Source organism: Staurois parvus, unplaced genomic scaffold (assembly GCF_062004578.1).
Source record: "Staurois parvus isolate SC_StPar_1 unplaced genomic scaffold, SC_StPar_1.0 ptg000299l, whole genome shotgun sequence".
NCBI lineage: Eukaryota > Metazoa > Chordata > Amphibia > Anura > Ranidae > Staurois > Staurois parvus.
Window position 1 is genome coordinate 12,586,939 of NW_028318095.1, and position 26,800 is coordinate 12,613,738.

Sequence of the window (26,800 nt, forward strand, 5' to 3'; positions counted from 1 at the left end):
GAATAGTCCGGGTAAAAGATCATTATACACCTCTTCTCCTTACATTATATATGTATCTCACCTTATATATCCTGAACTTATAATACTTGTCCCAAAAACCTTGTTTGCCACCTCTTATCATTATGCCAAGACCCAATAACAGGATGATGGCCTTGGTCATACTTAATTTTACTATGATGACTGTACAATATTTATACAGTACATTGCTGATTGCTCATTGTTCAAATATATAACCAAGAGGATTACTCAGTGCTGCCATACTACTTACCTGATTGTTAAGGAAGACTGCAATACAGTTCAGCATCCTCTAAAAGACAGACAAACCTTGCAAATGACTGGAGATATCAAACATAACCTATCTGTGGTTGATCACACCTTCCCTATATTGTAAAGCAATGTGACAGCAAGAAGACGTTTTACGTGTGCAAGTGCATTTGCATGTAAAAATGCACACTATATGGACCATTCTCACATTTTTTGGTAGGAACTTTCTGCCAGAAATATCCAGCGTTCATATATCATTATCAAGTGCAAGGACCCTAAACAGCTTGTCTCTGTTCTAAAAAACATTGTATGGTGTAACACAAAAAAACTTGCAGAGATCATTTAGATCTAGAAAATGACTTGGGTCACCACTAACCATGGAGAGATACATTTTCTGAAAAGAAAAGTATATGGAGAAAAAAACAGTTTTAGGTAGCACCACGGCAAGAGGACCTACAATATACTGTATGTGCATCCAAAGAGGATGTGATTATTTCTTAGCACATGGGCCCTCTACAGTCTATATTACAAAAATGTAAATCCAAAATTAACCTATAAAAGTGGAAACTATAATGAAAATACACCATGTTGCCAAAAGTATTGGGATGCCTGTCTTTACACGCACATGAACTTTAATGGCATCCCAGTCTTAGTCCATAGGGTTCAATATTGAGTTGGCCCACCCTTTGCAGGGAACTCTTCTGGGAAGGCTGTCCATAAGGTTTAGGAGTGTGTATATGGGAATGTTTGACCATTGTTCAAGAAGCGCATTTGTGAGGTCAGGCACTGATGTCGGACGAGAAGGCCTGGCTCAAAGTCTTCACTCTAATTCATCCCAAAGGTATTCTATTGGGTTGAGGTCAGGACTTTGTGCAGGCCAATCAAGTTCCTCCACCCTAAACTCACTCATACATGTCTTTATGGACCTTGCTTTGTGCACTGGTCCATAGTCATGTTGGAATAGGAAGGGTCATCCCAAAACTGTTCCCACAAAGTTGGGAGCATGAAATTGTCCAAAATGTCTTGGTATGCTGAAGCCTTAAGAGTTCCCTTCACTGGAACCAAGGGGTGAAGCCCAACCCCTGAAAAACAACCCCATACCATAATCTCCCCTCCACCAAACTTTACACTTGGCACAATGCAGTCAGGCAAGTACCATTCTCCTGACAACCACCAAAACCAGACATGTCCATCAAATGGTGGCACGCTTTACACCACTGCACCTGATGATTTGCATTGCACTTGGTGATGTAAGGCTTGGATGCAGCTGCTTGGCCATGGAAACCAGTTCCATGAAGCTCTTTATGCACTGTTGTGCTAATCTGAAGGCCTCACAAAGTTTGGAGGTCTTTAGCTATTGACTCTGTAGTCTCTTGAAGATTTCTGTGCACTGTGTGCTTCAGCATGGGCTGACCCTGCTCTGTCATTTTACGTGGCCTACCACTTGGTGGATGAGTTGCTGTTGTTCCCAGTTGCTTCCACTTTGTTATAATACCACTGACAGTTGACTGTGGAATGTTTAATAGCAAGGAAATTTCATGGATGGAATTATTGCACAGGCGGTAACCTATCACAGTACCACGCTTGAATGTAATGAGTTCCTGAGAGCGACCCATTCTTTCACAAATATTTGTAGAAGCAGCCTTCATGCCTAGGTGCATACCTACTGCTCCCACATGTACAGCCTAAAAACTGTCTTTCAGTAGTGAAACTGAGGAATTTCTACTGCTACATTTGACCATCTTGAGGATTTTATGATAGTGGACCAGTTTTTATAAGTCTTTTCTAGTAGTTTATCCTGGATCAAGAGCTGAAATCATCTGATCAGATCTCCAACCAGAGTCCCAACAACCACAAGATTTCTTCCTACAGCTGGAAAGAGGGATACGCTGCTGCTAACCCTTCACCACCTGCCAGCAGGAGGTCACAGTGACCTGCATTGGTAATGTCAGGGACCAGAAAGACAATTATGAATACCCAGACGTGTTTAGCTTGCAACTAAATTGGGCATGTCACAAACCACTGTCCAGTGAGTAGAGGGCCCATTCTACCAGCTAATGTGACAACTGCATCCCCTGCAGTGCTGCTTGCTGGGAAAAAAGGTAGGAGGCCATGTAGATAACCTACAGTCAGTTACCATAGGTAACAAAGTTAAAGTTGGGCTCCAAGACATGTGATAAGAGGTTACTCTAGTTTGTCAGGTCTGGTGAACTGTGAAGATTCGATAACAGAAAAAAACAGTGGTCCTAGGGATTGGAAAGTCTGCCTTATAGTGCCCATAATTTGTGTCTATCTGGCCTGGGGAGCCAGGAGAGAATTGAAAGAAATTAGGATATCTGATTTTCTTTCCACTCATGTATTGCTGGGCAATGACCTGAACAGGCAAGTCTCCAAGCATTTGCCAAGTACCCAAGGTCCAAAATGGAAAGTCCTTGATGCTTCTGAAATGCCTGAGTATGTTAGGGGTGGGCAGGGGAAAAGCAAGTTTTTTACTGCATCAGAGCCTGGTTGAGCATTGGGTGAGCAGAGAACTAGGGACTATTTTCCAAATTTGTTGGAGATTCCAAGGTCCTGTGCTCAGATGTTTCTGCAATTTCTAAGATGTTTTGGGGTGGGCAGTGGCACAATAAGTGTTTCCCTGTGTCGGATCCTGGTGGTATTCTAAATAAACAGAAGACACAGGTCTGTTTGCCTTTACTAAACCCAAATATTTTTCTTGATCTACAGCTTGAGGCTCTGTTCACACAGGGTGATTAGCTGCTTGCCCCTGTGTGCAATTGGGGACCCGCATCCACATGTCATATTGGAACACAGCGGCTGTGTCCTTGCAGCCACATATCCCAATAGACAATGATGGGACATCGACACAGAGATGTAGTCAACAACTGTGCATCATCATGCCAATAAAAGGTGGCCCTGCACAGGGCACACAGCTAGTCTCCCTGTGTTAACGGGCCTTAGAATGTATCCAATTTTATGCATCAGGTTGTAGATGAATTGCATAGTAAATGTATCTTATGGGGAAAAAGGTTGTGGTTTTGTAACAATATGTTGAGAAAAGAATTATGTAGTATTTTCCATAAACATTTGTGCTTCGATAGAACAATCTTGTCATTACAGGAAAAGGGTTGTTTGTCTGTAACCTGTTGCAGGATAAAGTCCTATGCCGCCATCACAGTTACAAGTGTTTCCATTGTTAATTTGCTATTGTGTACTACAGTGGAAAGACTACTAGGTGATGACAAAATCTGACCTAGTCTGAGCCTACTTCCTTGCCAACTGTAGCTGATAATACTAAGCTCTTACAGACTGACAGATTCAGTGCCAGCCTAGGTAGACCCAGGTGTTGTATTGAGAATCCTTCAGCTGAGGAGGACAGAGTAGAACTGTGTCACATTTCTCAGATGCTGGAGGTCCTGGTGCAAGAGCGGTATTACCAAATAGGCAGAGAAGCCACTGGCCTATGGACCCATGCTGGTTAAGTGATCCATGACAATGGATCAAAATATTAATGATTTGTTCTTGAAAGAAAGAAAATGAAACTGAAGTTTTGTTATATTATTATATATTATTATATATATTATAAAATATGTTAAAAAAAGAATCAACCCAAAGAAACAACAACTTTAGATTAAAGACTGTATTAATGTAATGTACCCAATAACAACTTAAAATATATAAACGATGGACATCAGGTTCACATTACAGTTTGTCTCTTAAAAGCTCATCTTTCAGCTGCCAATTTGTAAAAACAATTGGTGCAACCTATATACATGTAATGTACAGTAGTGATGGTCATCTCCATCTAGCAAACAACATTTACACTACTTAATTCAATGTTATCCCATTAGAGCATGCACACAAGAAACCTTCAGAAACCTGTGAGGGGGGGAAGGGGGGGCAATAAGGTTTCAACTGCCTAGGGGCCTCTAATGGATTTATATACATTAACAAACTGAAGCCAAACTCCAGCTCACACTTTATAATCTGTTACAGTAGTTTGTTTTCCTTTTTGGGTAAAGGTTTTACATAAATAAATGCTGATAATTGTAAACACCCAGTATTGAATGGTTTGTCTAATCCCTGTAAACTGATACTGCTGAAGAAAGCCTGTTCTTTTGAAAAACAACAGACTTACTTGCTGGATCACCAGATGAAAATAGAAGAAAGAAAGCCTAAAAAAAAGAATGCAGCCATCACAGGAAATGGTAAGCTGCAATACAATAACATTTTGCATTTTGGTTTAATACTGCTTCACAGCGAATTATTATAGTGATACTAAAAATCTATACAATCTATATTTCATTAAATAATTTCTTACTGTGTTTTTCTGCCTTCTGGAATCCTTCATGTGCTCCCGAACCTCAAACCCCCACCCCTTTACTGTCTTTTGTTTGGAACAAGCAGTGCACGTTAGTTGTGGCCATGTGTACTGCTATATATACACTACAGATCCATAGTCCATAGTCCATCTTGGGAAGTGCAAGAGAAGGTGGCTATGTTCCTACACACAGTAGGACCATGGAGAACATAGCCACCCTCTAACAGAAAGTTGGATCAGGGCAGCAGAAAAAAAAGGATAAATTAGATTTGGAGGAGGCTGAGAGCAATAGAATATACTTTTTTGAGTTAAGTATACATACTTTGATAGATTATTTTTTTAAAAAGCATCACTTGAATCATTTTTGTCCTTTGACCTTGGCACTGGCTCTACTAGGTGTAAAGCACCCATTTTTGGTATTCAAACATAGCAAAGCAACAGCCAAGACCACTATTCTAAGTTTTAAATTTGTTATTCATAACTCAGCATGGTTATGGGTGTTTGAAGATTTTGATTAACAAAATGTGTTGCCATCCATCACTCATCTCTATACTGTATACTGAGAACCTAAACTTTTCTGATCTGAACACTCTAAATAACCCTGAAAGCACACATTGATATGCAAGCTGTCACCCCCCACAGATTACAAGTTTGTGATAAACCTTGCTCAGTGAGCTTTTAACCCATAAAGTGCATGCAAGCCCACTTCCTCTTAAGGGCTCAGGGAAGCAGCACACACTAAGCCTCTTCTCTGATGTAGCCAGCAGAGACCTGCAAAACTGGTCAGGCTTGGACTCCTTCCTACCCTGGAAGCCTGCTCTTAATTGGGAACTGACTTGTACAGGATCTCCCCACCACTTGACATTTATACTTGGACTCTTGATTTAATCTTGATATCTTTGCTTTTTGACAATGGCTGTGATGCTTGCGGTAGCAGCCATCTTTCACACATATCAACTGATTTCCACTGTGCTGAGTTAAGTGTGTGCTCAGACTGATTTGACTGACTTTAAATGAATATAAAAAATATACTATATGGGCCACAGTGGTTAAAATGATTGAATCCTATTGTCCAGCAATGCAGATCCTCATCAATCAGGATAAACAGCACCCACGACTACAGAAAAAAAACACACATCTAATCTTCTCCCTACAATCGATGTGAATAATATCCCCTTGTGCCCACTGCTTAAGGTAATTCAAGGTGTTGTAATTGACCAGATATAGCCATGGCCATATTTGGGCAATGTCATTAGCCAGATGACCATGTAGTCATATTTGCTCAGTGATGTCAGTGCTATGCTTGCCTCTCTGTTTACATGGTCGGGGATTCCAGGCCTGTAAATGATAGGCACTGGGTGACTTCATTGGTTGCTAATGAAGTGGCAGGTATTGCCACCCACTGCTTCCTTAACAACCATTTACAGCTGGCATATGTAGCAGCAGTAGAAAAAACACTATACATAACGTTCAACTCTGCACTCACTGACCAAAAAAGTCTGGCATTTGGACCAACAACCCATGCAGGCAAAGTGGAACTCATCCCTAGTACCCTATGTAATTATGATGCCTTTGGCAACAAGTCCCCTCTGACTCTGTTGCACATCTGATAACATGGTACAACTAAAATATCATCTGATAGAATGGAGTTGTGGTAGCTAGAGGGAGCTCTAGTTCTAATTGTTAGAGGCGGAGTAGAAGCCTAGGTGTGATTGCCAGATGCGTCAAATTTAGGTCAGGAGCTGAAAAGCTCTGCAGCCTGGCTCTCTGAGACTTCCCCCTGCTCTGGAACTTTGGAGAAAAATCTAGAAGCAGTGGGCGGAGGTAAGGAGGGGCCAATCTGTACTTTGGGAGGATTCTGGCCAATCCCCAATGAGGGGCTTGGCAAGGGGTCAGGACATCCTTTAAGAGTAACTGAGTGCAAAGAAACAAGCAGCAGGTCGTGGGCCTAGTGCATTACCTTCTAAAAATTAGATTTATTGATTAAAAAGTAGTATACTCACAAAAGAATAAAATCAAAGGCACATCAGGCTGGTTCCAGCATCATCCAAACACCCCTCCCACATTAACAGCTCATTTAAGAGAGGACACAGGCTGTGTAGACTTGGCACTGAGGAAGAGGTTCTTCCTGAAAGGTGTCAGCCATTTGGAGGCCTACAATCCCAACACAGCCACCATCTAGGGAGATTGGACCATGCTGTCTTTTTTGTGATGTGCCTTTGATTTTATTATTTTGTGAGTATGCTACTTTTTATTCAATAAATCTCAGTTTTAGAAGGTATTGAACTAGGCCATTGCACCCTCTGTTTGTTTCTTTGCACACAGCTTCTTTGGATTTCCCTGGTCTGTTGAAGGCAGTAAGGCTTGTGTACCCAAAAAGTACTCCATGTGGGGTTACTGACATTGTGGAGCTCATCATCCAGTGCAGGAGTTTCAGCATTCATTTGCTCATGCTTTTTAAGAGTAACTGTGCCTGCTCAGCAGGGGGGAGGAAGAGAGAGTTTAGTTGGAAGATGAGGAAGTGAGGCTGGAGAGCAGGGGCTTGGGAGAGGGCCCAGGTGGAGAGGAGCTTGGAAGGAGGAAAGCTGAGGACTTCACTGTTTCCCAAAGCAAGGACCACCTGTGCAGCAGGGAAGGAGTGGCCCAGCTAAAAGGCCTGGTAGCAGCCACCAACCCACCAGCAGCACAGGAGAAAGACTGAGTGAGTAAACCTGCACCCCCTAGGCCACTAAGGGGAAAGAGGCACTGTGGTAGGAAACTGGATTGGCTTTTTACCTGGGACTCTTCACACTGCAGCGGCAGGCATTGGCTCCCCTGCCCAGGGATACACCCAGTACAGCTGGATAAGGAGAGGATTCATCTGGGGTATGGGGTAGTACTAAAGGAGATGCTGGCTAGCTCTCTGAAAGACACTGTTTGCTGTAAAGACCTGTACACAGTTGCTAAGGAGTTTGTCTTTTTTTGCCATTAGCCTTGGGCATCCCATACACCCCTTACCCCATCCAAGTTCAATTTCCCTAATAAAATTTCAAAACAAAGCTCAAGGACTGGTTACTGTCTCCTGGATGCACGTCTGTGTGAAGGAAATGCGTGTTGCCTGGCTGTGCAGGACTATAGGGGGACCCAAACTCAGCGACTCCTAAGGGGGTAGTGCTACAGTAGCATAGCAACATTATGCTTTTGATAGCCTAATTACCATTCTGTTTGTGATGTTCAGGTTGTGACATGTTAGTATGAGGAACCCAAGAAACCTATAGGTGATCTGCTGAAAATCGAGTGTAAACCACATTCATTTCAAAATGTATTCATTTCTAGACCAGTAAACAGGATCTGGTCACCATCATTCGCTGTCTCAGTCTTAAATACAATCCCATTTAAGGAAAAAAAAAACACAAAGAAAGGCACACACAAGTAATTTCATAGTACAAGCTTTCATAAACAGAGTTTAATTCCATTTATCCACACACTGTCAGCATTTCTGCATCACTGACCTCAGAGAAAAGTACTTTTGTAAAACATTAACAATTAGAATCTTTAAGACAACAACAAGAGGAAACTAGCTGAAAACATGACATGGATAACAGAATGTGCCACCAAGTATGAAATTTAAAATTACATTGAGAGATATGCTGTCATAAAGCACAGCGATATAATACAAAGCAAGCATTGTCTTGGCAATTTGAATTTAGCACCATGAATATTGAATTATACTCATTTAAAACACATGGAGTGTTTTAGGTCAAAGCATACACCTCAATGTTCAATATCACTCTGCACTGATACAGTTATCAGGATATGGAAAATGTTATCAGATTAAAATAAAACTTCAGCCCAAACATTTCTTTTAGTGTTTGATTGGGAAGGGTTAAAAAGGTTGTTTTGCTGTTAGTAGCCCCACTGGGGTGATTTTTCCACCCTTTCTGTTATGGTGACCACAAAAGAAGTGAGAGGAAATTTTCCCTATCTAGAAAACCTAACTTTAACAGTAGTCATTAGAACAAGTGCCTCAACTGGGAAATGTTCCTTCTATGCTTGTTTGTGAAGCTAAACAAAACAGTTACTATTTTTTAAACCGGTTTAGTTCTCACAACAATTACCTGTGAAATGCCCATCTTCTTGAGAAATATAAATATTCACAAATGACCGAAAAAAGATTGTAGTCAACCCACGTATACTGACATAAAACTGCAACTGTACTCTTGAGGCGTTACTTGCATGCCCAGAATGTATAACAGACTTCTGTTTGGCTTCCAGTGGTCACACAAATATAGAATAAAAGCTTTTTCCATGACATTTCATTAACAATAAGGAGGTAAATAGCCTTAAAGCTGGCCATTCCCTTCAAAAGAAAAATGTGGCTGATTTCCAATAGTTGTACAGCATATTCACATTGCAAGGGAATAAGGGGGACTTCAATCACATGTAAGCACATGTTATCCAATCACATGTAAGCAAAATTCCATGTTGTTTTAACATTTTCTTGTGTGCGAATGAATCTTCATTTTCACCACATTCACCAAGCTGGGAATTTAAACTATGTCATTTTTATTTGTAAATGTTATTGTTGCTGTAGACCATTCTTATTCATCCCCACCACTTTACTTTATTCCAATTACTTTTTTGTTTCCTAAGTACGCCGTGAGAGCAAGTACCTGAGGATTCCTTAGAAACCAGTGACAACAGGAAGCTGTCATATATAGAAGGGATAGAAATACCGCTTCTATTTATGATTCATGGCTCCCGCGGAACAGGAGACCTGATGGGCTAAAGTTCAGGCATTCATCTGAACGCCCAAATAGCTAAACATTGGTCAGAACTTTTTTGATAGTTTTGGATTGAATGGTGAGGGGTTAGAACATCTAATAGGTTTATATTTCTGTCTTTACCCCAGCTATGGAGATTCACTTTCCCTGTCCTGTTTACCATTATCACCAAGAACAGGAAAAGAGGGTGAATCTTCCAATGGAGACAGTAGTTCTGGTGACCTTAGTGACCACAAGGGATTCCCTCACTTTGGAGGGAGTTCCTTGCACCTCCTTTTTTGTCTATATATCCCAAATCGAACAGAAATGTCCACTTATAATAAATGTGGGTCATAAGTGTTATGGGGCCCCTCTTACTGTGACATGATGTCCCTATTCATACACAGTAAAAAAAAATAAAAAAATATATATATATCTATATATATCAGTTAAATGAAGGTAGAGGGGACAATTTATTTTGCCCTGGGGCTCTATTAGGACTCTGACTGGAGAAGACTTAAAGTGGTCCCAAAGGCTCTATGCATTAAGGTAAAAAACCTGCTGCCCCCCCCAAGCCCCCTCTCTATCCTTACCTGTGACCCCTCTGATCCAGAGACGTTCTGGACAGCCTCTGCTGTCTGGTGACTCTTTCTCCACAGTGGCTGAGAGAGCAGCAGGAGCCCGTTGGCTCTCACTGATGTCAATCACAGCCAGTGAGCCAATAAGCAGAGAGCGGGCGGAGCGGGGCAAGTATATGGACGCATAGAGCAGCAACTTGGGGATGAGCAGGAAGCAGTGTTCCCAGGGCAAAAAGCTTTCTCTGGGGCACTGCTTGAAGGGGAGGAGCAAAGAATGTCGGCTGGGATCTGAAAAGAAGAGGATCGGGGCTGCTCTATGCAAAATCACTGCACAGAGTAGGTATGTATAGACATGTTTGTTATTAAGAAAAAAAAATTGAAGTGCATATAATGTCCTCAATGTACAAATAAAATAAAATACAAAACACTGCGTGTGATGTTAATAAATATTTAAACATCTGAGTATTCCCATGTAGCACTACTCCCTTAGGAGCTGCTAATTTTTTGGGTTCCCCCTACAGTCCTGAACAGCCAAGCAACATGCATTTTCTTCTGACCTTGCACACAGGAGACAGTAAACAGTCCTTGAGCTATTTTTTTGGATTTTTTAAGGGGTATTGAAATTGAATGGGTTTGAGGGGTGTTTGGGATGCCCAGGGGAACTGTGAACTGAGGAAAAAATCCTAAGCAACTATGTACAAGTCCATGGACAAAAAAAGTCTCTTTGTTGGAAGAGCTCTCCAGCTCTTCTGGTGTACCATCTCAGATCCCAGCTGAATTCTCCTCTTCACTCAGCTGCCTGAGGGAATCCCTGGGCAAGGAGACCCAAAATTTGCCACTTTTAAATCAGCAGTCCCAGATTGGGCTATTTGGGTTTCCCACCAGAATGCCCTCTCCCCTTATCCGGCCCAGGCGGTGTGGGGCTATTCACTCAGTCCTCTCCTGCAAGCTTGTGGGTTGGTGGCTGCCTTCAGGCCTTATGCTGGTGGCTGTATCCTTCCCTGCTTCCCAGGCTGTCCTCTTTCAGGGCACGGTTGAGAGATCCTTTTTTCCAGCTCCTGCCTGCTGGTAGGCCCCTCTCCCTGGCTCCCCTCCCAGGCTCCACACTCCATCCTCTCACTTCATCTTTCACCTAAACTCTCCTTCTGCTGAGCAGGCTCAGCCACTCTTACAGGCTGTCCTGACCCCATGCCAAGCCTCCTGCCTGGGGATTTGCCAGGATCCCTCAAGAATGCAGACCAGCTCCTCCTTACCCCTGCCCACTGATTTCTAGAGACTTCTCCAAGTCTCTAGATGAGGGGGAGAAATCAGTGAGCTGATCTGCAAAGTCTCCCAGGCCTGACCTAAAAAAAACCTCTGACTCAGCCTAGGCTGCTATTCAGCCTTCCTAGCTGAAAAAAACCCTAGCTAGCTACCTAGGAAGGTGCTACACCTAAAAGACTTTTTCCATGCTTCCCACACTGTGCCACATCATTACCACCATTAGCAGCTCACCTTATTACTTGACCTACAAACAATAGGTCATGTGTGCTTGTCCCTTTAAGGTAAATATCCCAGTGGATCTAATCAAATAGATGATCTCCTTTGGAACCCACTTAGAGATGTATACCTCCAGATCATTCCACATAGAAGCTCAGAAAAAAAGCTGTATAGCAACCATCATAGTGCTTTCTCTAAAATATATATTTCAGGGCTTTATTTCAGCAGGAACACGGGGGAATGCAGGTCGGGCACCTTCAGCACTAAATGTATGTAATGGCAAGGGGTTCTGGTGTGTGCCGGAGGACCTATTGTTGCTGGCTGTTGGGGGATCTATTATCACTGAAGGGGATCTAGTTTTGTGTGGTGGTCTATTTTTTCTGGTGGGGGATCTATCGTTGATGGAGGTCAATTGTTGCTGGAAGGGATCTACTTTTGAGGGAGTGGTCTATTGTTGATTTTTGCTGGCTGCTAGAGAGTCTATTGATGCTGGCTGCTCGGGGTCTATTGTTGCCTGAGTGGTATTTTGTTTTGGGGGCCCATTGTTGCTGGAGGAATGTAATGTTGCTGGGGGGGTCTATTGTTTCTGGCTGTGGGGGTGTCTATTTTTCTGCTGTTCTTGTTATCATTAAAAAATTCCAAACAAATTTTTTTAGCACGACAAAATTATACTTGGCTCTGTATTCTCTAAAAGGAACGGTACTGGGAGGTGAATAGGGGGGCAAAGACAAGAATTGACTCAGAAGGGGGGAGTTTTTACACCTATTTTTTTGAAAAAAAAAAGCCCTGATATATTTATTTATTAAAAGTCACAAAAGAAATGCACTCACAATCAAAGTGCACAAGGCTGGTGCACCACAGTTATATCGCATATAGAAGACCACCACAGGGGAGCATCATATACTGCAGCTTGTGGATGAAACACAAATACTTGCTGAACCTTTCTTCTTTAAACGGCTAAATATGATAAAGTGTGGCTCATGGACATCGGCGATCCTTTCCGCCCACACTGTTCACAGACACATCAGAAGGGTAAAACATCTTGCATCACTGGCTCCACCACTAGGCCAAAAGGGTTGCAACTAAATAAACATTCTGTTACCTCTCTCTTTGATTTTCATCCCCTCCCATTCACTGCTCAGACCACATTACAGAGCTGTTTGGTGCCATTTTCCTCCTCTGAGTGTACCCTAATGTTTTAGACGTTGTTGACCATTTGAACCTGCTATTCAGTGGATGAGTGCGCCTAGTTCCCTTACTTTGGATGTCAAGAGATCTAATTAATATGGGTTTATGGGTGGGGTGCACACTGAGCAAAGAGGAGGACATCAGAGGCCTCCTAAATAAATTGCTCAATACTTGTACTAGCAGGATTTGGTCAGTGTGACTTTCTGACCTGTTTGGTTTACAACTGCCTTACAACAGCTACTATCTTTCTGATTACAACCTATCATCTTCTTCCCTGAAGAAGTCTTATCTGTGAAAAGCATTAGGACTTTCACATTCATAAAGGCTGATTTTGGATAGTCCACACCTTATTTATTTGTTCCTGGGATATTGGGGTGTTGGCTGATTTTGCAGCAATTGTTTATTTCCTGCTGGGATGACATTCTTTGAGTGGGTTGAATTTTGCTCACTAAATATGTGTTATATTTTTTTTGTGAGGATTTTAAGTGTGTGTGGGCTCTTTGTAACCTGTTTTTACCTCTTTTAACAAAAATCTAAACCATATGGCCCTTGGTTAAGATGGAAATAAAGGCTATTTTGTTTCATCTACATGTATTTTGTATTTTATTTTTGAGAGAATACCCACAGTCAAAGCCCCACACTCAATGCAATCCAGAGTCTCTTTGGATTGTGACTACAACACTGCCATACAAAGATAGCTGCTGCTCTGCCAGTTTCCGAATATAATATTTTAAAAAATGTACAGATAGACTGCAAACATACACTCGTCATTCTATTATTGTTTGCGAAAGCCGATTTTTATTAAAAAATGCAGATTGCTGTCAGACTCATTCTGTAGCATCAGATATTCTTTTTCAACATATATAGATCTTACTCATGTGCTCATGTATATTGCGTTACCAGTCAGTTACTTTTATATATGTTGCCTGTGCTTCATTCCCCTAACAGGGTCTTATGTATAACATCAATTTTTTTGCTGTCCAGAAAGCGAAGCAATTGTGACATCGTAGCTTATGTCTGTAGGCTATAGTGTGTATTAAAATTTAGTGCCGAACAAAATGCCAAGTACAAGACAAAGAGATTATTTTGGTTAGTGCAGGGATACTACGCTGCTTACCAATATGAAATCCTCAATCTGTTGGTTGTAAATTGATGGATAAAGGCCACCTGTCAGCCGGTGTAGTCAGCAGTAACACAAGCTTCCATCCCAATATTTTTAGAGCTGTAGCTTATTATACCCCTAGGGTTATTAATTTAAATCCAGATTAGTAGCCTTCTGTTATTTGGCCCACAGAGGTTATCAGAAATAAAACCAGGATATTGCGGCAGTGTTTCCCTCTCAGATACCTGTAATAGTGTTTTATCCGTTATTTCCTGCTCCATTTTTCTTCCTTTGGAAGAGAAGTTATAGGCTCATATAAGAAAAATCATAAGAATCGTGTTACTTCAGATTTTTCATGCCTCTTTCAGTGGGATATAAACTTGCAATATATGTGATAAAAGGCTTTCTAAGTTTTTTATATGTTCTCTAGATCAGTAAATGTCACAGGATGGCAGAAATGACACTTTCTGAAAGGCTAAAGGTACCTATTCCGGCAGCTCAGTTGTTTTCAGCCTCTTCTTCTTGGTGCTGTGTAATTTTGTCACAGCTGATCCAGACACAATATAATACAGATATACAGTAGAAGGGGTCAAAATTAGTTTAGGGGTTATTTTATTTTGCAGAGAAGGCCACAGATTAGCTAATTAAATGTTGGGATTAGTGGTAGGCTTTAGATGGGTTCCGTTAAGGTTAAGGAGTAGATTTACTAAAGGCAAATTGGTTGATCATTTTGCAGGGGATGTTGCATTTTGAAACAGAATTTGCCCCAGAGCTTAATGAAGGTGGAGAAATTTCACTTTGCAAAAAATACCCAATTATGTGCAAGGGGTCAACATTAGTTTAGGGATTATTTTAGATTGTAGATGGGGTTAAATATTAGGAGATTTAATTTAAATGTTGGGATTAGTGGTAGGCTTTAGATAGGTTAGGTTTAGGTTAAGGGGTTGATTTACCAAAAGCAAATAGGTTGTTCATTTTGTAATGCAATTTCCATTTTCAAGAAAAATTTGCCCCAGAGCTTAGTGAATGTAAAAAAAATTTGCATAGACTACCCAATCACATGCAAGGAATATGAAAAAAAAATTTTTCTTGCTTGAACATTATTGAATGATGGACGTCAGCAAAGTTTCACCTCATTCACTAAGCTCTGGGGTAAATCCCTATGCAAGTTGAACAGCCTATATGACTTTATTAAATTAACCCTTAAGGGTGAAAAAGCAAGTTTTATATATATATCCTGAAACATAAGGGGGAAAACTATGCTGACTGGCCTATCTTGCAAATAATTGTCTAACTGGCTTGCTCATGATTATTTTAAACTATAGCTAGGAAGCCCCTCTTTGAAAAAATCAGTATGATAGAATGTCTAGTTACTGAAGCAGACCTTGAACTACAATTCTTCATCATCATCAACATCATCATTATCATCAATGTAAGACTTGCAACCCAAGTCCTTGGGTGGACCTTGCTTTTTAGTGTAAAGTCCACATTAATCTGTATACTGAACATTATTGAATGATGGGCGTCAGCAAAGTTTCACCTCATTCACTAAGCTCTGGGGTAAATCCCTATGCAAGTTGAACAGCCTATTTGACTCTATTAAATTAACCCTTAAGGGTGAAAAAGCAAGTTTTATATATATATATCCTGAAACATAAGGGGGAAAACTATGCTGACTGGCCTATCTTGCAAATAATTTTCTAACTGGCTTGCTCATGATTTTTTTAAACTATAGCTAGGAAGCCCCTCTTTGAAAAAATCAGTATGATAGGATGTCTAGTTACTGAAGCAGACCTTGAACTACAATTCTTCATCATCATCAACATCGTCATTATCATCATTATAAGACTTGCAACCCAAGTCCTTGGGTGGACCTTGCTTTTTAGTGTAAAGTCCACATTAATCTGTATACTGATATAATTTCTATATGTATATTTAAGTCAGTTGATAATTAAAAGGTATTTTTTAATTTATTTTGGATTGCAGTAACAATGTTTGATTATTCCAATATACTTCGTACACAATATGCTATATGCCACACATGCATGTATGCCATGCCTTATTTGTATGGGAAATTATACCATTTCTGGTTCAAGAGATAATTGGCTAATGAATAAAATGTTTAAGTCTATATTTCTGGAGCCACTTTTGCTTGATGTCTCAGCCATTGTAATTATTACTTGTGTAATTGTATAAATCATGCAAATTAGTAGAGACAGGTTTATTTAAATATTCTGTTAGGACTTAAAAGGAGTGACAGTACTAATAAAGCAAAATAATCAGAATAGATCTATTTGACAGAGTCAGTAATTAGAAGCTTGAACACCAATTAATTCCGAGCAGATACTCAATAGATTTTTCATTGGTCTTTACTCTGGGGTGATTTGTGAATTAACCGAAATAGAAGATAGCTATAAAAGGACAGAGGCAAGCAAAAGAAATGACAAGAAACAATTAAGAACACTGTAAAACAGCTGACTTTATTAAACTAAGAAAATAAATATGGCAGGTAGATGTTATGTTTCATATGTGTTTCTACTTTACAATTTAATTCGCTACAGAGAGAAATAAAAAATGCCGGCATGGGCACATACTTCAGGAACGGTCCACAGAGATGTCAACCTAAGGGGAAATTTACTAGGGTAATATAGAAGTGGCATGTTACAAAAAGTAGGCATGTTTTTTCGGTATAGTAACAATATCTGGGTATAAGAACAGTGCAGGCCAGCTGCAAAAAAGCACGTATATATACTTGATCTGGCTTCTCTTGGTAGCCTGCCTGCACTGTCCTGGGATCCCTGACATGCCGATCAGCGGATCCCAGGTATGAATCATTGTAGATCATTAACCTAGCTTCAGAAGAGAGATCTGTATTGGTAAACAAAGGAGGATGTGACAGTTTTTTCTTGCTTTGCAGGAAGACAAAAACAGTCACATCCCATAATAAAACTGTATACAGTCAACACATCACACATAGTTAGGCACACAGTTAACCCTGTGATTGCCCCATATGTTAACCCTTTCTTGCCCAGTGTCATTCGTACAGTGTCAGTGCAGTTTATTAGCACTGATCACTGTATTAGTGTCACTGGTTATGACAGTGGCAGTTAGTCAATGTCAGCTAGTGTCAGAATGTCCACCATACTATCACAGTCCTGCTATAAGTCACTGATCACCGCTATTACTGATATAAGAAAAAAAAATTCCAGTACATACAGGTGAAACTCGAAAAATTTGAATATTGTGCAAAAGTTCATTTATTTCAGTCATGCAACTTAAAAGGTGAAACTAATATATGAGATAGACTCATTACATGCAAAGCAAGATAGTTCAAGCCGTGATTTGCCATAATTGTGATGATTATGGCTTACAGCTCATGAAAACCCCAAATCCACAATCTCAGAAAACTAGAATATTACATGCAATCAATAAATCAAGGATTGTACACAGAACAATATCGGACCTCTGAAAAGTATAAGCATGCATATGTACTCAGTACTTGGTTTGGGCCCCTTTTGCAGCAATTACTGCCTCAATGCGGCGTGGCATGGAAGCTATCAGCCTGTGGCACTGCTGAGGTGTTATGGAAGAACAGGATGCTTCAATAGCAGCCTTCAGCTCTTCTACATTGTTCGGTCTCATGTCTCTCATCTTTCTCTTGGAAATACCCCATAGATTCTCTATGGGGTTCAGGCCAGGCGAGTTTGCTGGCCAATCAAGCACAGTAATCCCATGGTCATTGAACCAGGTTTTGGTGCTTTTGGCAGTGTGGGCAAGTGCCAAGTCCTGCTGGAAAATGGAGTCAGCAACCCCATAAAGCTTATGTGTGGAAGGAAGCATGAAGTGCTCCAAAATCTCCTGGTAGATGGCTGCGTTGACCCTGGACTTAATGAAGCACAGTGGACCAACACCAGCAGATGACATGGCTCCCCAAATCAACACAGACTGTAGAAACTTCACACTGGACTTCAAGCATCTTGCAGTGTGTGCATCTCCATTCTTCCTCCATACTCTGGGTCCTCGGTTTCCAAATGAGATGCAAAAGTTTCTCTCATCAGAAAAGAGGATTTTGAACCACTGAGCAACAGACCAGGTTTATTTTTCTTTAGCCCAGGTAAGACGCTTCTGACGTTGTTTGTTGTTCAGGAGCGGCTTGACAAGAGGAATACGAAATTTGAAGCCCATGTCCAGGATCCATCTGTGTGTCTCCAACACTTTTGAATGGCCTTTTCGTGACAATCATCTCCAGGCTGCGGTCATTCCTGCTGCTTGTGCACCTTTTTCTTCCACACTTTTCCCTTCCACATAACTTTCTATTAAAGTGCTTTGATACAGCACTTTGGGAACATCCAACTTCTTTTGCAATTACCTTTTGAGGCTTTCCCTTCTTATGGAGGGTGTCAATGATGGTTTTCTGCACAACTGTCAGGTCAGCAGTCTTTCCCATGATTGTGATTCCTACTGAACCAGACTGAGAGACCATTTAAAGACTCAGGAACCCTTTGCAGGGGTTATGGCTTAATTAGCTGATTAGAGTGGGACACTTTGAGCCTAGAATATTGCACCTTTTCACAATATTCTAATTTTCTGAGATTGTGGATTTGGGGTTTTCATGAGCTGTAAGCCATAATCATCAGAATTATGACAAATCACGGCTTGAACTATCTTGCTTTGCATGTATTGAGTCTATCTCATATATTAGTTTCACCTTTTAAGTTACATGACTGAAATAAATGAACTTTTGCACGATATTCTAATTTTTCAAGTTTCACCTGCATACCGTCATTTGTAGATGTCATCATTTTCACGCAAACCAATTAATAGAAACTTACTGAGATTTTTTTTCTTAGCAAATACATTTTGCAGAATACATTTTTGTCTAAATTTATGAAGAAATGTTATTGTTTTTATTTTTTTATGGGATATGTTTTATAGCATATATATATATATACAGTTAGGTCCATATATATTTTGACACAGGAACAATTTTCATACTTTTTGGCTCTGTATGCCACCAGAATAAATTAAAGGAAACAATCCAAATTAATTTGAAGTGCAGATTTTCAGCTTCAATTCAAGGGGTTGAACATAAATATCAAGTACACATTTTAGAAACTGCGCTGTTTTTATACACAGTTCATTCATTTTCAGGGGCTCAAATGTAATTGGACAAATTAATATAATAATCATAAATAAAATGTTAATTTTTAATAATTTGTTGAGAATCCTTTACTGGCAATGACTGCCTGATCTCTGGAATCCATGGAACGTACCAAAAACTGTTTCTTCCTTTCTGATGCTTTGCCAGGCTTTACGTGCATCTGTCTTCAGTTGTTCTTTGTGGGTCTTTATGCCTTTAGTTTTGCCTTCAGAAAGTGAAATGCATGCTCAATTGGGTTGAGATCAAGTGATTGACTCGGCCATTGCAGAATATCCCACTTCTTTTCCTTCAAAAACTCCTGGGTTGCTTTTGCAGTGTGTTTTGGTTGATTGTCCATCTATACTGTGAAGTGCCATCCAATCAACTTTGCTGCATTTGGCTTAATCTAGGCTGACAGTATATCTCTAAACACTGCAGAATTCATCTGGCTGCTTCTGTCTTCTGCCACATCATTAATAAACACCAAAGACCCAGTGTCACTGGAAGCCATGCATGCCCATGCCATCACACTGCCTCCACCATGTTTTACCATGGTTTGCACCTTGTGGTGAACCCTCTGTATTTGCTCTTGAGAAGTCTTCTCTTGATTGTACACTTTGGCAATGAGACACCCACCTCCTGGAGAGTGTCCTTCACTTTTATGGAGGTTGTGAATTGGTTTTTCTTTACCACAGAGAGGATCCTGCAATCATCCACCATTGTTGTCTTCCATGGACGTCCATGCCTTTTTATGTTGCTGAGCTCACCAGTGCATTTGTCTTTCCTCAGAATGGACCAAACTGTTGATTTGGCAACTCCTAATGTTGCTGCTATCTCTCTGATGGATTTGTTTCATTTTTGAAGCCTTACAATGGCCTGTTTCACTTGCATGGACAGCTTCTTTGAATGCATGATGTAGGTTCACAGCAACAGATTCCAATTGCAAAATCCACACTTAGCATCAATTCCAGACTTTTTACCTGCTTAATTAATGAAGAAACAATGAAGGAGTAGCGCACACCTGGCCATGAAACAGCTTTTGATTCAATTGTCCAATTACTTTTGGTCCCTTGAAAAAGGGGGGGTGGCTATTCTTAAAAGCTGTAATTCCTAAACCCTTCCTCCAATTTGGATGTACATACCCTCAAATTAAATCAGAGAGTGTGCACTTTCGGCCCATATCCATTATATAACTATAGCTTGAATATGTTTTGATAAATACCTGAAAAAAACTAAAATTGTGCCTGTGTCCAAATATATATGGACCTAATTGTATATATATATATATATATATATATATATATATATATATATATAGTAAAGCGTTGAGCAAACTGTTGGCGCTATATAAATCCTTTATAATAATATATATATATATATATATATATGTACAAAACATTAATGAAGTTAGTACTGCTTGTTTTTCCTGAAATTAATTTGAATTCATTAAATAAAAATACCAAATGGTCTTTTTTTAGGATCTAGGGGGTTGGTTAATTTAAAGTACACCTTTTCCTAGACCATGGACATTAAACAATTTACTTATTTTAACAAGCAGTAAACTGCTTTAAAATAAGCCACTACTGACCTCTCTAACTGCTTTTAATGTGGAATTACTTAATCTCAAAGATCAATTAAGGATCAAAACAGAGAATCTAGAGTTAGGTTTCAGTGAAAAGAAAACATTTTGTATCGGTGTTGTGAATTTAGAAAATTAATTTCTCCAGAACACTTATACAGTAGATCAGAGATGATGACTTATTTCATGCTTTAACTGCTTGTTCAGAATATACAAATACTTTACTATGCATGAACTTGGCACAGGCTCACTTTAAATATGTTTATAAAGTTCAGGTCTACTTAGCTTACTAAATAGTAAAATGAAGCTTAGTTCACTTAGCATACCAACCACATGCTAGGGAAATTAAGTCAAAAAGCTGAATTTTTACTTGTACATGATTGGATGATGAAATGATCACATCGTCGGCTAATTTATTGCAAAGTTATAATACATGAATATGCTCTACTACTAGATTTGTCTATTATCAATGTAACTAACAGTTCTAGGAAGCAGGGTAGGCCTGGCAACAGGTCATAGCAGCAGGGATCCTGGAGAAAAGTTACACTGGCCATACAGTGTGTGAATTTCAGCTATTATCTGATGAACCTGACAAAATTTGCTACATAGCTGGCCCTGTTGGCCCCTACCCATCTGACATCTTCTGATTTAAAAAGTCCTGAAGGAGCCAGGCAGCATTTAAACCAAACATTAGCTGCTATATGGACATTCTGATAGCTGCCACTGTAACGATTGTGCGCAATAGGGACATGGAACCTGTACCCAACAGCATTTTTGTTTTTCATGAGCAATAATCTTCCTCCCTTACTCCCTCCTCCTGAAAACTGGAATTTGTAGCTGCAACTTTTAACAAACTCAAAAGAACCTCTTATCTTAATTAAAACACAAATAGACCCAGCGTGCAGGCCTGTCTAGGGCTGTAAACAGCTAATTAGTCATGGCAGGATATCTGTTTCCATGAGCTATGGAAAACACTTTCCTCTGCCCTATCGTAAAACAATAATAACTAGGTCAAGCAGTCACCCATGACCTGTAAGGCCATTAGAGCTCTAGGAATGCAGAGCATACCATAAAACGTATATTCCACATGTAACAATTCCATATACAATTCATAGAATTCAACAGGAACAGGACACATTAATATTAGGTATATATTTGTATAAGGAATATCATACCAAACAAATCAAGGTCATACATGTCTATGTTAGCACATAGGAAAGGGGAGAAAGCAGTCTCTTCAATCCTGGGTGACAAAGGTATGCTGTGTTTGGTATACCTGGGTTCGAAATATAATTCTGAATAATAATCTGCCAGTTATTAGAATATCACCTGCACGTATTGGAAGTTGTTAACATTAGTATGAAACTGTAGTTGGGACTTGGTCATAAATTTGGTGACCTCCTAGCACCCATCCACTAAGCCGGATGATTGGTCAGTTGTTTTCAGGCGACACCCCTTTGATATCATAGAAAAAGGACTGACCGGATCATCAACCAAGAAACATCTTAACAGACTTGGCAACGTTTTTGCTTGGACAATTGGACTTATCTTGGAATATGCAAATATTCTGCCTTCTTAACTCCTTTCTTTTATTTCTCTGTTGCATTATTGTTCTCTTTATTTCTTTGTAACATCCCTTTCTGTAAATATTTGAATTGCACCATGTTGACCTTTTTAATAATAAACCCTATTTTGAAAAGTGGTGAAACTGTCTCTAAAGCTTTTAATGCAAACTAAAGAATCCCTGTCTCTTTAAGAGTGCTACTGTATGTAATAATTTGTTCTTGTTAACTTTGTGAAGGGTTGATAGGCCTAAAGCTATCTGGTGGCAGTTTGGAGTTTGAAGGATTAATTGCATAATTAACCTAACCCAGTGACAATCGCTCTCAGGCTGCTGGCACATAGATTGTGGTCCCGCGAGCTGGAAAATCTTTGTGCAAGGTGCAGCTGAAAGTGGCATTGTTACGCAAGTGACAACACAGTGTGAGATTGGATGGTCCTTTGTCACGAGTTGGTGAGAAGGGCAGGGATCGGGCACTGCATTAGTCACAGCCAACAGAACGCAATAACCTAGCAGGGAGGATTTGTCCATGCCCAGTAAAATGGATGGAGGAAGCTGTTAATTTTGTTTCATTCAGCCTGCAAGCTAAATTAAAAAAAAAATCCTAACAGTGCATGGTCAACTTTAGGCAGTAGAACTATGGTCTTTTGTGAAAATAAAGGGGCTAAATGAGCACTATTTAAATACCAAGTTGCTGTTATATTTTTTCTTGTTTTCTTATTTTAACAGTTTTTTTTTCTAACTTTAAGTCACAATATTTGTTTATCCAAAGATTCCAAACAGTTTTGCAAATACCTTTGAAACCTTTTATCATAGTACCAGACCAGTGTAATGCTGGCCATAGATGCCTCTTTTTTCAAAGGGCTGATCGAACAAAAAAAACAATGATTTCTCCATCCACATATGCAAGATGGATAAAGAAATCCTTCTTGCTGTGCCATTGTATTCTGACAGTGGGACTCCTCCAATGTCAGAATACCCTGATCAGTGACTGAGCCTATTGGCTGAAGCTGGCTGATAAAAAAAGTTTTTCAACAGTCCAGTTTGATGGAATTCGATAGTTAGATTTACTTCTGTCGAGCATGAATAGCCATAGATGGATAAAAATGTGGCTGGTCCCTGCTGAACTGGCTGCATTTCGATCCATCTCAGGGCAGCTTAAACATCCCTTTTTATATTTCAGTTTATCTACAGCCTGTTTGCAGTCTGCATTGTTGAGTGTAGCAAGGGACATGCCTGCAGACAGGACTAAGAACAAGAACAGAGCATCAGGGATCCTTCTGGATGTGTAACATTTGGCTACCTGGAATCACCTGGGATATAGGGTAGTGCGGAGCTTAGCTAAACATTTGTCTTCTTCCAGTACTTTATATCTGTTTGGTAATAAAGCCATTGGGGTTGATTTACTTTATTTGGGAGTATGCCCTGGTTCATGCTGGATCCAACTTCACTTGAAGTCGCAAGATTTCAAAGCCACATGTCAGTGTGATTTCAGGTTCAACTTGGATGGCATCTATGCGACTCCATGCACAGGTGTCCATGCAAGCCGCAATTGAAATCTCAAAAAATTGTGCACAAACCTTTTATTTATATTGGTGCAACACCGCAAAGTTGAAGTCACACCAATTTCAATGGTTCCATTGCCAACAATAGGGTGTGACTTGTCAAGTGATTTGAAACTGTTAAATAGCCTGAACAATCGCACTGGTGTGAACCAAGGCTTAAAACTTTTCACCTAGCAAACTGTATGCTCACTTTACAAATTGACTATTGATAAATAACACTGAATATCAAATTGTGTGTGAGGGAAATAAAAACAGGTTCTCGGCTAGCATATGATTGGGTAGAATACAAAGAACAAAAGGTATACCGCTAAGGCAAACAATCCAGATCAATCCACGACAGGTGCAGGCTCTGGCTCGCCACCACACACGATGCAATAGGAAGAAGGGTCAGCCACACACTGAAGGATAGATGAATATAGTGTGTAGTTATTGATCCATAGGACACACAAAACATCAGGACATGAATACAGGACATGTTAACGCGTTTCATACAATCTCGTGCATAATCATAATCATGGTTATGATTAAGCACGAGATCGTGTGAAACGCATTAATTTTTGTTTAGAAGTTTACAACATTAACTTTTTCCTTTTTTGAAACAAACTGGTTCTGCACAAAATCTTGAGGGTGTTTTTTCCCAGGAGTAGATATTTGTTATTCTTAAATACAGATTAAACTATAAATTTAAAGAAGGAAGGCATAATAATTACTATATAAATTGCCTATACTCATAATTTCCTTTTTTTTTCCTGGACAATATATGATTCATCTATTTGTTTTGGATATTTTAGAATTTCTTTCTCTTTCCTTGTTCTTGTAATATTGAAATATGTTACAGAATAAGATTAAATTGAAAAGCATTTCATGTGTTTAGTGCATGGTCTCATGTAGAACACAATTGTATCAAAAATGTAGAAAAATAAAAACCTGAGGTTATTTTAAAATAAAGTACTGTATATTTGTAAAAGATACACATAACATATCTATATGTTTATATTTCTGGAAAGTAAAGGAAGAGTTTTATATCAAGATCCAACCAATTATTTTCATTTTTTTATATGACACCGCAGGAAGTTGCCAAATCTGTAATTTTTTTTATCTTTTGTGTTACTTCATGCTTATTTAGGCTACAGGTATATCAACCGCACCCTGTGAAAAATATTCAGATTTAGCTAGTTACCATGAAAAAATATAGAACTGGAATGCACTTCTTTGTTTTATGTAAAATGTATGGAACTTTGCAGCCACAAGTATCAGAGGTTATGGAAGCTACACAATAAAAAGGACTTATGGTAGCACGTTATTAAAATGCACCCCCTATGTATGTCACCCACAGAGAGAAAATTTGGTTCTCCGACACCAGAAACCAAATGCTGTTAGTTCTCAACACAGGGCTTTCAATGTAAAATGAAAATTTCAAAGTTCCTATTTACAATAAAGCTGACCTCTAGGCAAAGTTATCCATTTTACAGTCTTTCCATCCCCAGCTTAAAAACAATTTTCCACTTAAATGGCCCTAAATAATTTTTTTTTCCATTTGTCATCAGTCAGCCAGCATGGTGCTGGGGAGAGCATGGGCATTATGCTTGAATGAATGGGCATGGCTGTGTACAAAGATGCGATTAGCTCCTCTGGATGTTGAGACAGTGAGGCTGATTTACTAAGGTAGTTGAGGCAGTTTTTACTCAATAAACTGAGTAAGTATTAACCCCCCTAATGTTAACTAATGTTATCTAAAACCATATTACAGCTTAATGATCCTTAGATGTGGTGTCTGCATTGGTTTTCTTTTTTTAAGCTTTTTTCCTTTATTTTTACCTGATGATCTGGCCATTAACACACTTTTTGTTTTAGAGTGTCTACACTGTGAAAGGGCAACAGAGACACCCTCGGACAGCAGCATCATTGATTTGGGGAGAGGGAAGCATCAGATGTGCCACCAAATTTAAATAGACTTAACTAAATTAGGCCTCATGCACACAGGCAAAAAAATTGTGAGAATGTGGGTAGAACAAGTGATTATTCTAGCCACTGAAATGAAATTATGCATATACAGCAGGCCCAGACTGGGACAAAAAATAGGCGTGGGCATTTTGGACTGAGCAGCCCCAAGTCCTCTTTCCTCGGAGCCCAAACACCAGGGCCTGGTCGCAAGACTGATCATTGTTATCCTGGTCAGTAGGTTTTTATTGTTATTTATTTTTTTTTACAATTTTATATTTTATTATTTTTCTTAATTTGTTTTGTAGGAGAGAAAGAAGAAAGAAAGAGAGAAGGAAAGAAAGAAGGAAGGAAAGAACTCCTGAACAACTAACAACGTCAGAAGCGGCTTGCCTGGGATAAAGAAAAACAGACCTGGTCTGTTGCTCAGTGGTCCAAAGTCTTCTTTTCTGATGAGAGCAACTTTTGCATCTCATTTGGAAACCAAGGGCCCAGAGTATGGAGGAAGAATGGAGAGGCACACACTGCAAGATGCTTGAAGTTCAGTGTGAAGTTTCCACAGTCTGTGTTGATTTGGGGAGCCATGTCATCTGCTGGTGTTGGTCCACTGTGCTTCAATAACCTCCCTGGCGGTATGATTATTTCAGATTTTTGGTGCTGAAAGCGGTACCATTATTTTGCATGGAAATATGTAGTTTTTTTATTGTAGGCTGTAATATTTAGGAATAACTCACTGAAATCTGTCTGAACAAGAGTCTATTAAACATCCCGGGGATGATAAAATTTGAAACACAAAATCATAAATTATAATTTAATAAATAATCATAAAAAATAATAATATAATAATACATTTAATTCAATAATATAATCAAACCAAAAACACTGAAATTTGAAATATAGCGCCATAATAAGTTCGCACATTGCTGAGCAAAGTCGCAAAATCGTTTTCAGTGTCTGATGACGAATTTCCCCACAAATCATTATCACTCAATTCTGCAAGTGGTTCTGATTTACTATCGCTGTTCTCTAGCTGATCTAAACCGCTTTTGACCTAAAGGGACACTTTTTGGACGCCATGGACATTTCTCAGTTTCCAGGCAGAAAGAACAGACAAAATGCAGGCGGGGCACAGGACAAAGCACTAGGGACAAAATGTATGTGAAATTGGTTGAGACAGCAATGTTTTACTATGTAAAAAAAAAAAAATGACATTATTTAAAATTTTTAAATTTCCCGCCGCCGGCGGCGCCCGTACATCCCGACGTCACAGGGACAGGACACAGAAGCCGGATGCCGGCATCGACCGAAGGAGATGGCCGGGGACGCTGCAGGGGACACAT